Source organism: Scyliorhinus torazame, chromosome 9 (genome assembly GCF_047496885.1).
Source record: "Scyliorhinus torazame isolate Kashiwa2021f chromosome 9, sScyTor2.1, whole genome shotgun sequence".
Taxonomy (NCBI): domain Eukaryota; kingdom Metazoa; phylum Chordata; class Chondrichthyes; order Carcharhiniformes; family Scyliorhinidae; genus Scyliorhinus; species Scyliorhinus torazame.
The window spans coordinates 162,681,540-162,695,407 of record NC_092715.1 but is presented as its reverse complement, the minus strand read 5'-3'; positions in this window follow the sequence as shown (position 1 = coordinate 162,695,407).

Below are 13,868 nucleotides of genomic sequence, written 5' to 3'. Positions count from 1 at the left end.
AGAGAGCCATGTCAAATGTCTCAGTTCTTAGCACACACTGAAAAATAGGACAAACATAGGGTTCAAATCTGGCTCTGACTATTGGTCAAAAGTAACCTCGATCTTTTGTCTGTAAGGGTCATGTTTGAGATAAACCTAGGCAATCGCAGCAAGTTGGTCTGGACCCACAGATCCGAGCTGCCCCAAATTGAGGCCTAATTGCTACTGATCTCACTCAAAGTGCAGCGGAACACTGTTGGAGAAAATTGAGACACTTTGCACTGGTGCTGTAATGGTTGCTTTTTGAAGTAGCTCCCCAACATCCCTCACCTTGATCAGACAATAATTCATAGAATCCCTACACTGCAGAATGAGGCCTTTCAGCCTATTGAGTCTGAACTGACCCTTTGAAAATGCACCCTACCTAAGGCCTTGCCCCCAACTAATCCCTGTAACCTAGTAACCCCACCTAATCTTTTGGACACTAAGGGGCAATTTAACATGGCCAATCCACCTAACCTGCACATCTTTGGACTGTTGGAAGAAATTGGAGCACCCAGAGGAAACCCACGCAGACACAGGGAGAAAGTACAAACTCCACACAGTCACCCAGGGACGGAACTGAACACAGGTCCCTGGCGCTGCGAGGCAGCAGTGCTAACCACCGTGCCCTCATGCTACCCCAATTCACCAAACTAGAAAGTTAAGAAAATAATATGAAAAGGTTAGATGCAATACTGGGCCATGCAACCTAGTTTACCAGATTTGGTCTCTTATCTGCCCTGGAAGCAGTTTACGTGACCCTTCACTATGTCATGAATAATATATATTGAATGGAACCAAACAGAAGGGTATAAAATAACTCTGCAAAATGTCTTTAATGATATTTTAGTATCTAAATCTAGCCAGAATTTGGGTTTGATATGGTTCAATTATTACACATGTGAAAGATGTTTTGTAACCAAGTTTGGTTTAGTTATAGATTTAGATTTTGTTCTGTATTGTCTGAATCTCAATAACTCAGCTAAGTACAAAACTTATGGAATATCAGTTTTACACTTGAGGGGAAAATAATCCTCCCATTGATGGTTTGAAGTGGTCGTACAAGGAAATTTATCAAAGGGAAGAGCCATAAATCAGAAAGAATTTACTGCTGCTCCAGAATATGTCCTGTATCATAAATGCTGAAAAGCAACTTGGAGATACAGTGCACATTTGCAATGAGTTAGCCTTGTCAAAGGCTGGTTTGGCAGCTGAGTTTGTTCAAATCCAGACTTAATTCCCTAAAATGAGAGCCAGAGATTTGCCGGAAAATGTTGTTGAAACGGTACTATTGCATGATCAGACATCTAACTGCAACAGATGATGTATGATATCATATTTGAGAAAGCTACACCCACGCCATTCCTTCATTTATAGAAGCAAATTTATTTTGCTTGTATTAATGATCCCATTTACTTGAATATTAGCCAGACTGGGTTTAATTTAAAACTAACTCAACATACTTGCAGTGATTGATTTATTGTTTGCTGCACATCCTTATCTTATCTTACACTCCTTTTTAATTGCACTCCATTTTGCATACCAATGTTCAATTGTTCTTTTCAGTTCTTTCATGTATCATGACACACAGGGCCCCCATGCCTTTGATGGTGCTACGCTTGAATCAGCTGCTAGAAGTTGTAAGAGATTGATGAGGATGGGCTAGAAATTCTCTCCGTATCACCATAAAAGCGCTTCACTCCCATTTTGTATGACTCCCTGACACCCCGCACCTCTTCATATCATATTTCCCCATGACATACCTTAGGTAACCCATTCAACATTGTTAACACTTTATTCCTACCAACTTATCATTTCACTCCTTCTAATTTTGAGCTCTTATGTTTGCATCTGTTTAAATTTTCTTCCTCCTCCTGCGTAGGTGTTCACTCCTGTTAGACTACAGTTCAATGAATATGACCAGGGTGCATGTTCCTGATGAATAGATGTTTTCATCTCCAAGCCTTGGAAGTGAATTTCAGTTGGCTATTCTACCATCTGGTTGGAAGAGTAACAACCAAGCCTGATTCGGTCCTTACCCCATGTATATCCCACGTGCTATTTTCCAGTGGGAGGTATAAGTTAATTGATAGCAATCAGGAATGGGAATGTGACCCAGGAATATTGAAGCCATCGTAGCATGTACTGAGATCAGGTGGTACAGACCACGGATCAGTCACTAATTGATGCATCCATCAAATGGGAATCAAGGGAATATTTGGTTCAGCATAATAATAATCTTTATTGTCACAAGTAGGCTTACATTAACACTGGAATGAAGTTACTGTGAAAAGCCGCTAGTCGCCACATTCCGGCGCCTGTTCGGGTACACAGAGGGAGAATTCAGAATGTCCAAATTACCTAACAGCATGTCTCTTGGGACTTGTGGGAGGAAACCAGAGTACCCGGAGGAAACCCACGCAGACACAGGGAGAACGTCCAAACTCCGGACAGACAGTGACCCAAGCCGGGAATCGAACCTGGGACCCTGGCGCTATGAAGCAACAGTGCTAACCACTGTACTACCGTGCCGCCCAGAAAAGGATGATAAAGGATTAAGTAAGTAGAGGATTATACAGTTTTCTAGTACCATCAACTTCATTTCACACGAACTATGCCCAGGTAAAGAAAAGAAAATAATGGTATCATAGAATGTACAGTGCAGAAGGAGGCCATTCGGCCCATCGAGTCTGCACCGGCTCTTGGAAAGAGCACCCTACCCAAGGTCAACACCTCCATCCTATCCCCATAACCCAGTAACCCCACCCAACACTAAGGGCAATTTTGGACACTAAGGGCAATTTATCATGGCCAATCCACCTAACCTGCACATCTTTGGACTGTGGGAGGAAACCGGAGCACCCGGAGGAAACCCACGCACATGCGGGGAGGATGTGCAGACTCCGCACAGACAGTGACCCAAGCCGGAATCGAACCTAGGACCCTGGAGCTGTGAAGCAATTGTGCTATCCATAATGCTACCGTGCTGCCCTGAACCACCTTATTTTATTTCTGTAACATCTCAAACAACACCACAGTCAGCTTCTTTTTTTACAAAATGCAATGACTGTTTTAAAAAAAAGGAAGTCTTTTTTGTACATAGAAAATTCCAAGAATAGAGTGGCACGGTGACGCAGTGGTTAGCACGGCTGTGTCTTGGCACCAAGGACACAGGCTCGATCCCGGCCCCAGGTCACTGTCCGTGTGGAGTTTGCACATTCTCCCCATGTCTGCGTAGGTCTCACCCCCACAACCCAAAAATGTGTTGGGTAGGTGGATTGGCCACGCTAAATTGCCCCTTAATTAAAAAGAATTTAATTGGGCACTCTAAATTTATTTTAAAAAAGAAAATTTCAAAAATATCCATATCAGGAGGAAACAATTAAACTGCTTTTATTTGAGAACCTTCTGCTCTTCAGATATTGTCATGAAATCTGTAATATTTGTCTGAACAGGCAGGGAGGGCTTCACTTTGGCCTCTCATTGAAAAGGAAGTGACTCCACCAATAAACACACCCTATTGAGTAATGCTCAAACCCTGAGTGCAGTTTGAGCCCAAAGCCTCCTGGTTCTGGTTTAGGATTGATACCGACTGTGCGGCACAGTGGTTAGCACTGCTGCCTCATGGCGCCGAGGACCCAGGTTTGATTCCAGCCCCGGGTTACTGCGCACGTGGAGTTTGCACATTCTCCCCGTGTCTGCGTGGGTCTGAACCCCCACAACCCAAAAAGATGCGTTGGGTAGGGTGGATTGCCCACGCTAAATTGGCCCTTGGTTGGAAAAAAGAATTGGATACTCTAAATTTATAAAACAAAAAGGATTGATACTGATTGAGCAAAGCTGACTCGGGTGGCCAGCTTTCATAAGCCGGTACAAACACTGAAGCTCAATCTTCAATCTAAAATCCACACTTACACATTGTTCCATCACTGGAAAGTGATCAGGAGCATGAATTTTGGTTGAGACTTTCCTCCTCCCTAATCCATGGGCTTGCAGTTGATTGCCATGTCTTCTTTTTCAGGGCGTTTATTTAAATTGAAGTGTTACGCTGCGGTTAGTCGTGCATGCATAAACATAACTATCAATATGTTCCATGTCGTTAACATGGTATCATTTTAACAGTTAATGATTATGCACCATTGCTGCAGGTAACCATAGTTGATTGCTGTGAAATTTGATTCCAGTATGCATTCATTTACAGGGTAAGCAATTTATCTATTTGTTCTGAATCATCGCATGTACTATCACTTACTGCACTGCCTATCTTCTTGTGTTAATACACATGTAAGAAAACATGTTAGGATGTGGTGTGTAAAAATGTTAAAAAGCACATAAGCTGGCAAGCACTTTTGTTTCTAGTTGTTGATGTGAGTGAAGAATAGTTTATATATCTACAAGCTGTCCTTTTTCACATCTTTATTATAATATTTAAATAAACCAGAGCTGCTGCTTAAATGCAATCTCATTCCAATCAAACCAGGTGAAGTACCCTGGTAAAGTTGTTACATGTTATAAAATGCAGCATCACTATCATTATTTTGACACATATGCAGAGCTTTGTAAAGTACTTGCCCATGACAGCCAAATAGTACAGGAGCTTGATAATGAGATAAGCTGAAGGTGTTTAAACCCGCTGGTTCATCTTTGTGGCATTGTAAATACTATGCTATCCTAATTTTATTGAGAAATTATACTTGGAAAAAAAAGGGACTTTCTTTCTTTTCAGCCAACTATGTGCCAATTTTTGCCAAAGGATTGTCAGTAATCTTCCTTTAGATTGAAGTATGATCAGCTTACTGTCATAATACTGACAGCTATTATAAACGATGTGATGTCCTGTTGAGAGACTGGAAGAAAGGAGGTTTTGAAGGAGTGAAACATTGCAGCATGCAGCAACATTTCTGCAGACACTGTATGGTGCAAAAACAATATTTTATCCATGAGTGAGGGAGGCTGAACAATGAGTGAGGAAGGCTCTTCATGCTATGTGCTACATTGTTATGCGTGTCCATCAGGCTTTACTGGAGCAGCTCTTCCTTTCTAACAATGAGAGCAGAATTTTCAAGTGTCATGGATAGGGTTTATGTGTATTATTGTTGCCCATAATCAAAGTGTTTGAACGTGTGAGATTGGCGTGTTTTCTTACCCTCAGAGTGGTTTGTCCCAATTTAAATTATTCCAGCAGCATGCTTTTTGTGAATATAAAGATACAGATGATTTATTAGCACGCACTTGTCCCAAAGGCTTAATGAGACACCTCACACACTATCGCACACACAAAAATTAGATACAAATGAAGAAACATGATTACAAGTGATAGTTATTTCAGACTCTTTCGTAGCAAACCTGTAGTTTCTTAAGGTGAATTAATGCTTTGGATGGAATGGAAGCCATGTAAAGCAAAGGTTTCTCAGTAGGCTGTGAGGCTTCTTATAGTTGAATTGCCAGGAAGTCGGCTCTCAGTTGAACTTGAAGAGGATGGGAGAGAATCCTTTTTCCAATTTCAGAGTACAGCTGTTTTACCTCGTCTGTGCCGTTGGCTTGCAGCTGATTTGATGGCTTTTCAGATGGTGTTTCAGTTGGTATCTCTCATTGTTTTCTGACCCAAAAAGTTTCTGCTGTTATATTTTCAAAGAACAGGTAACAAACATGGTTGACTTAATCATGTGACCAATTACGAGTTCAAAGACCTTCTTCCATAAAAGGTAAGTGGGTTGTTTTTTTTCACATCCTGTGTTTAAGCCTTTTGCATGTTGAGAGCTTTTGAGATAGTTTTTGTAATTGAATGCCCCCATTCAATTGAAATTATCCGTTTGAATGCTTTTCAGTAAGGCATTGAGTTTCAATGTCTTTATGGCCCAGGGTGAAATAGAAAGGTGAGTTAGCTGATGTGTGATCGTCCTTTCTGGTGATAGTTCATCCTTACCAAAGGAATTTGTGGATATCACAAGTAGCTGTGATTGTCCATATTTTAATTAGGTCTTTGCTTGAGTTTCAGGTCTGCCTGGAGTCAACATTGCCAGAGCCACATGATAGATGCCAGCCATCATCATAAAAACTGTTGTGTCCATTTAAAAACCGTAGGCTCAAATCTGCTTTCCAGGTTTGGAATCCCTATTCCCAACCCCAATCAGCGAAAATAATAAACACTTACCTTCCTCCGATTTTCCAGGGCAATCTTCCAATGGAAAATCCTTCCAAACTGACTCAGTGTAGGAAACCTCAGAGACATCAGCAAAGGGACTCTGCTGACAAGGCAGATCCCATTTTTAAGGCCCCAGCAGCCACATTCTGTGCAGTAAGGGGTTTAAATGCCCCAAAGCATTGTTGAAAAGCTACAGAGAGAAGGTAAGAGTGTAAGAGGGGAAGGTGGGTGAAGTAAGTGCTTAAGGGAATAGGCTGGGTAACTGGGTAGGGTGGCAGCTGGTTATGGTAGCGAGATCACGTCATGTTGCTCTGGAGGAGTTGGGCAGTTGGGGGGAGTAGGAGTCGGTGGTGGAGGAGTAATCGGATAGGTTCGTGGAGGACTAAGGTGGTGGGGGCTAGTCAAGTCAAGTCAAGGGAATCAGGGGGAGTCTTGAGAGTCAGGGGGTAATGAAGTGGAGAGGGCTAGTTGGGTTTGGTTGGGGAGAACCGGATGTCAGAGGAGTGCTAGAAGTTTTTGGAGTAGTCAGATGGTGGGGTGTTAGCTAGGTCAGGTCAGGGTTAGGTGGGGTGATCGGGAAGATAGTCGGGGGGGGGGAGCCAGGCGGGAAGTCAGATGGCGGGGGTAGTCAGGTCAGGGGATGTCGAGGGTTCAGGTGGAGTCAGGTGGTGGGGTTTAGTCAGGTCAGATCAGGGTTAGTTGGGGAGTCAGGGAGAATCCGGGGCTGGGGCGGTAGTCGGAGGGGGTCATTGGGGAAGTCAAATGGTAGGGTGGTCAGGTCAGGTTGGGGTGTCAGGGGGTAAATCAGAGCTTCGGGGTGGAGTCGCACAATGGAGTGGGGAGTAGGTGGAGGTCATCTATATAAGAGTTAGACTAGGATTTTTCTGTGTAACATTTCCTGGGTAACTATTAAGCTAAGTAAATTGGAACTGTCAGAAGTCTTTGAGCCAAACTCAGAAGTGGAGACTTTTTTGGAGGATCCCGGGGATTAGAGAAATTGTCCGTCAGAAGTTCAAACTTCCTGGAAATCCCCACAGAATCACTGCATTAGGACTTCTGAGGAGACTCATAGAGCATTAGTTAGGAAATCTGACTATGAGGAGATTGAAGCTCTGGGCCATAGTTTTAACATTTGGAATAGCTTTGTGCCGGTACTGGGCATGACATAAGGCAGGCGTTTGTCAGTGTGTGTGTGTGTGTGTGTATTTTAGCCTGTCTGTAAGCCTGTCTGTTAGCCTGTCTGTAAGAGAATGTGTGTGTTTGTGATTATGTGTGCATATATCTGATGTGTGTTTGGATGTAATAATAATAATCTTTATTGCCACAAGTAGGCTTACAATAACACTGCAATGAAGTTACTGTGAAAAGCCTCTAGTCACCACATTCCGGCCCCTGTTTGGGTACACAGAAGGCGAATTCAGAATGTCCAAATTACCTAAGGCACGTCTTTTGGGACTTGTGGGAGGAAACCGGAGCACCCGGAGGAAACCCACGCAGACACAGGGAGAACTTGCAGACTCCGCACAGACAGTGACCCAAACCGTGAATCAAACCTGGGACCCTGGTGCTGTGAAGCAACAGTGTTAACCACTGTGCTACCGTGCTGCCCATTGTGCTACTGTGCCATCCATGTGTGAGTGTGTATATGTGTGAGACTGCATGTCTGTACATGTGGATGTTTATTTGCATGTGTCTCTGTATGGATATGTGTGTGATTATAAGGTGGAGGGAGAAACTCATACTGAATGCAATGGATGCCAGATTGTGTTTGGTAAACAGAACCTTGCAGAGGATTGACTTGCAAATCAGAAAAATCCTGATGGCACAGCACCTTTGGAGGGTTTTTGAAGAAAGAGATGACCAAATTGGTCTCCATTTGCCTTGAAATGCTTATTGGTTGAACCTGTTCAATTGCTGGTCTCGGTTTGGAGTTCTATGAACAGTCGGGGTCCTCTAAACCAAAGGTGAACATAGAACATAGAACAATACAGCGCAGTACAGGCCCTTCAGCCCACAATGTTGCACCGAAACAAAAGCCATCTAACCTACACTATGCCATTATCATCCATATGTTTATCCAATAAACTTTTAAATGCCCTCAATGTTGGCGAGTTCACTACTGTAGCAGGTAGGGCATTCCACGGCCTCACTACTCTTTGCGTAAAGAACCAACCTCTGACCTCTGTCCTATAGCTATTACCCCTCAGTTTAAAGCTATGTCCCCTCGTGCCAGCCATTTCCATCCGCGGGAGAAGGCTCTCACTGTCCACCCTATCCAACCCCCTGATCATTTTGTATGCCTCTATTAAGTCTCCTCTTAACCTTCTTCTCTCCAACGAAAACAACCTCAAGTCCATCAGCCTTTCCTCATAAGATTTTCCCTCCATACCAGGCAACATCCTGGTAAATCTCCTCTGCACCCGCTCCAAAGCCTCCACGTCCTTCCTATAATGCGGTGACCAGAACTGTACGCAATACTCCAAATGCGGCCGTACCAGAGTTCTGTACAGCTGCAACATGACCTCCTGACTCCGGAACTCAATCCCTCTACCAATAAAGGCCAACACTCCATAGGCCTTCTTCACAACCCTATCAACCTGGGTGGCAACTTTCAGGGATCTATGTACATGGACACCTAGATCCCTCTGCTCATCCACACTTTCAAGAACTTTTCCATTAGCCAAATATTCCGCATTCCTGTTATTCCTTCCAAAGTGAATCACCTCACACTTCTCTACATTAAACTCCATTTGCCACCTCTCAGCCCAGCTCTGCAGCTTATCTATATCCCTCTGTAACCTGCTACATCCTTCCACACTATCGACAACACCACCGACTTTAGTATCGTCTGCAAATTTACTCACCCACCCTTCTGCGCCTTCCTCTAGGTCATTGATAAAAATGACAAACAGCAACGGCCCCAGAACAGATCCTTGTGGTACTCCACTTGTAACTGAACTCCATTCTGAACATTTCCCATCAACCAACACCCTCTGTCTTCTTTCAGCTAGCCAATTTCTGATCCACATCTCTAAATCACCCTCAATCCCCAGCCTCCGTATTTTCTGCAATAGCCTACCATGGGGAACCTTATCAAACGCTTTGCTGAAATCCATATACACCACATCAACTGCTCTACCCTCGTCTACCTGTTCAGTCACCTTCTCAAAGAAAGGTGAGGATCTTGTTTGTTTGAAAGTTTGAAGTCATCCATCCAGCAGTTTTTTTTGCTTCATCCCTGGTCCCCTTCTCCCTCAACCCATATCTTCCTCTCACCTATTCTGTAGCTGCTCCCCATCTGCTCACAGGCCCTCATTATCATTCCCTTTTTCATGAAACCTTGCACCCTTGACACTCTTGATTGTGGGGGTGAGACCCACACGGACACGGGGAGAATGTGCAAACTCCACACGGACAGTGACCGAGCCGGGATCGAACCACTGCGCCATCATGCCACCCATATCTTTTACATTTTAAGACTGTCTCCTCAGGAGACTCACCCTCATCCCCAGGGTGGTATGACATGCCCTCTAAAGTTATTGCATCATTGCACTGACCTGGACAAATTCACCAAAGGCACCCTTTCTGATTGCAATCACTTGCATCTTCCTCCTCATTCTCCTCCAACTTCCGTAACATTCCATATATCTGAGCACCCCAACCTACTCTTCTTTGCTTCCTTTATTGGCAACATGGTGGTTAGCATAGTTGCCTCACAGCTCCAGGGACCCGGGTTCAATTCCGGCCTCGGGTGACTGTGTGGAGTTTGCACGTTCTCCCCTGACTGCGTGGGTTTCCTCCGGGTGCTCCGGTTTCCTCCCACAGTCCAAAGATGTGCAGGTTAGGTGGATAGGCCATGATAAATTGCCCTTAATGCCCAAAAGGTTAGGTGGTGTTACTGGGTTATGGGGATAGGGTGGAGGCATGGGCTGACATAGGGTGCTCTTTCCAAGGACCAGTGCAGACTCAATGGGCCAAATGGCTTCCTTCTGCACTGTAAATTCTATGATGATGATCCAGCAAATAGCACTACCCTACACCTACTAGTTCAACTCCTGTAATGGCTCCTGTTGACATCCTGTTTGGCGCTGAGCTGAGCAGCAAACCCCACATCCCAACTACCACTCACACCACCTATTTCCATGACTAACTTTTGCCTCCAGCTTGCCCCAGTGCCACTGAAAGACCTGTTGTTGTTAATTCAAGACTCCATTATGTCAATGCTCTCCTTGCTTATCTCATGGGTTCTGCCCTTCATAGACTGCACACTGTCCAAAACCTGGCACGATGTCCCAGTCTTCAGTTAAAGCTGCCCTCACCAAACTTACTTGCCTTCTGCTCCACCATTGCATCAGAATCAAAATATTTGTGCTCAGCTGTAAATCTCTCCACAGCTTCAATCTTTCTCTACCTCAGCAAACTTCTTCAATGCTATGTTTCTCAGCTCTCCCAACTCTGACCTATTTTGTAACTCATCCTCCTTCCACCCTGACCCTCCCCCCCCATCTCCATTTCACCTTCATTCATCTCTGCCACACAGTCTGCAACAATCTTGCTGGTCTTCCTTCAAAGTCTTCTCAAAACTTTTCAGTGACAATCACTAATTATTCACCTACCCCGGTTTAATATGAAGTTAGATAGAATTTATGAAGTTCCTTCAGCTGTTTTACGAGCAAATTAGGAGCAGGACGGGCCATTTGGCTCCTCGAGCCTGCTCCACCATCCAATCAGATCACGTCTGATCTGATCATGGCCGAACTCCACATTCCCGTCTATCCCCAATAACCTTTGACTCCCTTCATAGTCAAGAATCTATCTATCTCTGTCTTAAAATGATTCAATGACCCTTCCTAATCACTTGCTGTTCCTGCATACTAACTTTCCTCATTCATCTATTAGGACACAGTGGGTGGGATTCTCCAATAATGGGGCGAAGTCACCACTCCAGCGTCAAAACACGGACGTTTCACTCTGGACTTACCTGAAGAAAGTCTGGAGTGATTCTCCTATCTAAAGGGGACGAGCAGGGCCCCGGATTACTCCACGCAGCTCTGTCTGCCGTTACGTGGCCCTGCAATTCCGGTCGGGAGTCCGCGCATGCACACAGCGATGGCCTTCAGCGGCCGCCCTGCGCGACATGGCGCCTTCGCACCGTGGTGCGGCCCCGAAAATATAGGCCCCATCTGAGATCGCACTCGCCCGCTGATCGGTGGCCCCCGATCACTAGCCTGGCCGTCCCTGCGGCCGCCCCCCCCCGGTGAAGGATACCCCCATCCCCCACCAGGGCGGCAGCGGACTGAGCCCGCAGCTGCCACCGACTGTTCCCGACAGGCAAAACGTGGTTAGAACCACGCCGTCAGGAACACAGCCAGTTTCCGTCGGTGAATCATGCGGGAGGCCTCTGTCAATGGCCCCCTCCCCACGCCGCGGAGACCGTGTGCGCGCAATTGCACCGGTTTTCGGCATCAACGCCTATTCTCCGCCCCCGGACCGATCACGATTTCGGCGTGGAAGCTCGGAGAATTCCACCCATGATCTCTTTGCATTCAGAGTTACATAGATACATAGAACATGCGGTGCAGAAGGAGGCGACTCGGCCCATCGAGTCTGCACCAACCCACTTAAACCCTCACTTCCATCCTATCCCCGTAACCCAATAACCCCTCCTAACCTTTGTGGACACTAAGGGCAATTTTAGCATGGCCAATCCACCTAACCTGCATGTCTTTGGACTGTGGGAGGAAACCAGAGCACCCGGAGGAAACCCAAGCAGGCACGGGGAGAACGTGCAGACTCCGCACAGACACAGACAGTGACCCACCGGGGAATCGAACCTGGGACCCTGGGCTGTGAAGTTCTGGAGTTCTGCAATATCTGCATTTAAATAATATACTGCTTTTCTATTCCTCCTGCCAAATTGGACAAGTTCACATTTTCCCACATTGTACTCCATCTGATCAATTTTTGTCACTTGCTTAACCTGTCTATGACTGCAGACTCCTTGGGCGTGATTTTCTGTTTCAGAGACACGGGGCGTCATTCTCTGACCCCCCGGCGGGTCGGAGAATGGCCGTTGGCCGCCGTGAATCCCGCCCCGTTGCCGAAGTCTCCGAAGGGAGAAAAGTCGGCGGGGCGTTAATGGCGCCGCAGACGTCGGAGAATGGCACGGGTGTGCGCAAGGCAGCCGATTTTGGGCCTGCCGATATTCTCCCTTCCGGATGGGCCGAAGTCCCGTCGACGTGATGACCGGTCACGTCGACGTAAATCAAACCTCCTTTTCATCGGCGTGAACCTGTGCTCCAGGTTCACGCCAACCAGTGTGGAGGTGAGTGACGGCCTGGGGGGTTGGCCGCTGGGCAGGCAATGGCGTGGCCGCAGTCTGAATGTGTGGGGGAGAGGTGTGTGTAGGGTTGTGTGTGTGTGTGTGTGCGGCGGGGGGGGTGGTTAGAGTGGGCTGGGCTCCGGGGGAGTGCCGTGAGGGGGGTCCGTGCCGGGGAGGAGGATGGGGGGTCCGTGCCGGGGAGGAGGATGGGGGGTCCGTGCCGGGGAGGAGGATGGGGGGTCCGTACCGGGGAGGGGGATGGGGGGGTCCGTGCTGGGGAGGGGTCTGGGTCCGTGCCGGGGAGGAGGATGGGGGGGGGGGGGTCCGTGCCGGGGAGGGGGATGGGGGTGTCCGTGCCGGGGAGGAGGATGGGGAGGGGGGTCCGTGCCGGGGAGGAGGATGGGGGGGGGGGGGGGTCTGTGCCGGGGTGGAGGATGGGAGGTCTGTGCCGGGGAGGAGGATGGGAGGTCCGTGCCGGGGAGGGGGATGGGGGGGTCTGTGCCGGGGAGGGGGATGGGGGAGTCCGTGCCGGGGAGGAGGATGGGGAGGGGGGTCCGTGCCGGGGAGGAGGATGGGGGGGGGGGGGTCCGTGCCGGGGTGGAGGATGGGAGGTCTGTGCCGGGGAGGAGGATGGGAGGTCCGTGCCGGGGAGGGGGATGGGGGGTCTGTGCCGGGGAGGGGGATGGGGGAGTCCGTGCCGGGGAGGGGGATGGGGGGGTCCGTGCCGGGGAGGGGTATGGTGGGGTCCGTGCCGGGGAGGAGGATGGGGGGTCCGTGCCGGGGAGGGGGCTGCGAGGGCAAGTGAGTTGGTCCACCTCGCCAGGTGCCAGCCTCCAACAGTTGGACCCATGCGGTCCATGCCACCTGGCTGGGGGGAAGGAGGGGATATGGGCAGTGATGACATGTGGCCCCCCCCCCACCAGGCCGTCATGTTTTCCGAGCATCCAGCGATGTTGGCCGCCGTGGCGGCAGCCGTTAATGTCTATGTTGCCCAGGATGAGGAGGAGGAGGAGGAGCGTGCCAGAGAGGCGGCGCAGGCTGCCGCAGAGGGGCAGGCGGCAGCCGCCCAGGCTGGAGGGACACCTGACCGACAGGACGAGGAGGGGGAGGAGGACGTCGCGGCCCCACGGCAACGGAGGCACCTGAGGGCGCCCCGTGTGTACCGGCCCCGGCAGTCATACCAGGACCTCACGGACCGGGAATGCAGGAGGAGACTCCGGATGAGGCGGGAAACCGTGGCACACATCTGCCACCTGCTGGCACACCTGTCACCGCGTGGCACTGGCGGGGGACACCCTCTCCCCGTGTCCGTCAAGGTTATGGTGGCCCTGAACTTTTATGCAACGGGGTCATTCCAGGCACCGAGTGGGGACCTGTCCG